Below are 2711 nucleotides of genomic sequence, written 5' to 3'. Positions count from 1 at the left end.
CAGCCTCTCCTTATAACTCAATCCATCAAGTCCCCGGTAACATCCTAGTAAATCTTTTCTGTAAACTTTCTGGAATAGAGTAGAGAAAGTTACAGAGAGTGGTGCGCAGTCTGGAAGAGGTTACAGAGATAGCGAGGGAGGGGGGGAGTGCATGGGCTGGAGGGGTTTCCAGAGATAGTGAGGGGGAGGTGCAGGGTGTGAGGGGGGTGGGGAGGGGTGGAGTGTGTTACTGGGATAGGGAAGGGGGGATTAGAATGGGTTGATGTGGACACACCTCCCTGCAGCAAGCTCTCTTTTGAATACTGCTGCCCTGAGCCATTATCGGTGTGTGTGACCCAGTTACTCCCGCCATCAACCACTGCGGTGGGGGTTATTTGCCCCAGATTGTAGCTCATGACGTCTTTGAGTAACCAACACTGGAGGAAGTGGCTTCCCACAATCGCTTCACTGCTATTGCTCTCTATCTCTCTCTCCGCCTCTCTCTGTCTGTCTGTCTCTCTCTACCTGTCCCTGTCTTTCTCTGTCTCTCTCTCTTGTTCTCTCTGTCTCTCTCGCTCTCTATCTCTGTCTGTCTCTCTCTCCACCTGTCCCTGTCTTTCTCTGTCTCTCTCTCTCATTCTCTGTCTCTCTCTTGCCCTCTGTCTCTCTCTCTCTCGCTCTCTGTCTCTCTCTCGTTCTCTGTCTCTCTCTTGCCCTCTGTCTCTCTCTCTCTCGTTCTCTGTCTCTCTCTCTCGTTCTCTGTCTCTCTCTCTCTCGCTCTCTGTCTCTCTCTCGTTCTCTGTCTCTCTCTCTCTCGCTCTCTGTCTCTCTCTCGCTCTCTGTCTCTCTCTCGCTCTCTGTCTCTCTCTCGTTCTCTGTCTCTCTCTTGCCCTCTGTCTCTCTCTCTCTCGTTCTCTGTCTCTCTCTCTCTCGCTCTCTGTCTCTCTCTCGTTCTCTGTCTCTCTCTCTCTCGCTCTCTGTCTCTCTCTCGTTCTCTGTCTCTCTCTCTCTCGCTCTCTGTCTCTCTCTCGCTCTCTGTCTCTCTCTCGCTCTCTGTCTCTCTCTCGTTCTCTGTCTCTCTCTTGCCCTCTGTCTCTCTCTCTCTCGTTCTCTGTCTCTCTCTCTCTCGTTCTCTGTCTCTCTCTTGCCCTCTGTCTCTCTCTCTCTCGTTCTCTGTCTCTCTCTCTCGTTCTCTGTCTCTCTCTCTCTCGCTCTCTGTCTCTCTCTCGTTCTCTGTCTCTCTCTTGCCCTCTGTCTCTCTCTCTCTCGTTCTCTGTCTCTCTCTCTCTCGCTCTCTGTCTCTCTCTCTCTCGTTCTCTGTCTCTCTCTCTCGTTCTCTGTCTCTCTCTCTCGTTCTCTGTCTCTCTCATTCTCTGTCTCTCTCTCTCTCGTTCTCTGTCTCTCTCTCTCTCGTTCTCTGTCTCTCTCTCTCTCGTTCTCTGTCTCTCTCTCTCTCGCTCTCTGTCTCTCTCTCTCGCTCTCTGTCTCTCTCTCTCGTTCTCTGTCTCTCTCTTGCTCTCTGTCTCTCTCTCTTGCTCTCTGTCTCACTGGGGTCCAGAGATGTGTGGACTCAGAGGATTGGCTCTGGTGAATACACAGGGTTATGGGGATGGGTCTGGGTGGGAGAGTTAGTGCAGTCTCGATGGGCTGAATGGCCTCACTGTCAGGATTCTATAACTGAAGGAGTTTGGTGTGTTGGTTTGTGTGGACACAGCGGACACGTGGTCAGAGTAACGATAGAGAATCATTTATTAATTTGATGAGTTATTGATTTTTGACAGAGGCTGAGTCAGGAATACTGAGTAAACATGATCCATTTCCAAACCCCCTGGATTCCGATCCCATCGTCAGGTTCCGCCGACTGCCAATGAAGACATTAAATCCAGGACAGGAATCCTCGTCCCAGACAGACACAGCATTCCCGAAACCAGGGGTAACACAAACTCCCAGAATCCCAGAGATTCCCACCCAGAATCCCAGAGATTCCCACCAGATCCCGCCCGGAATCCCAGAGATTCCCACCAGATCCCGCCCGGAATCCCAGAGATTCCCACCAGATCCCGCCCGGAATCCCAGAGATTCCCACCAGATCCCGCCCGGAATCCCAGAGATTCCCACCAGATCCCGCCCGGAATCCCAGAGATTCCCACCAGATCCCGCCCGGAATCCCAGAGATTCCCACCAGATCCCGCCCGGAATCCCAGAGATTCCCACCAGATCCCGCCCGGAATCCCAGAGATTCCCACCAGATCCCGCCCGGAATCCCAGAGATTCCCACCAGATCCCGCCCGGAATCCCAGAGATTCCCACCAGGTCCCGCCCGGAATCCCATAGATTCCCACCAGATCCCGCCCGGAATCCCAGAGATTCCCACCAGATCCCGCCCGGAATCCCAGAGATTCCCACCAGATCCCGCCCGGAATCCCAGAGATTTCCACCAGATCCCGCCCGGAACCCCAGCGATTCCCACCAGATCCCGCCCGGAATCCCAGAGATTCCCACCAGATCCCGCCCGGAATCCCAGAGATTCCCACCAGATCCCACCCGGAATCCCAGAGATTCCCACCAGATCCCACCCGGAATCCCAGAGATTCCCACCCAGAATCCGAGAGAATCCCATCAACAATCCCAGAGATTCCCACCAGATCCCACCCAGAATCCCAGAGATTCCCACCAGATCCCACCCAGAAATCCAGAGATTCCCACCAGATCACGCCAGCATTCCAGAGACT

Source organism: Carcharhinus amblyrhynchos, chromosome 16, assembly GCF_965287045.1.
Source record: "Carcharhinus amblyrhynchos chromosome 16, sCarAmb.v2.hapA, whole genome shotgun sequence".
Classification (NCBI taxonomy): Eukaryota; Metazoa; Chordata; class Chondrichthyes; order Carcharhiniformes; family Carcharhinidae; genus Carcharhinus; species Carcharhinus amblyrhynchos.
Note: the sequence above shows the minus strand (reverse complement) of the source record.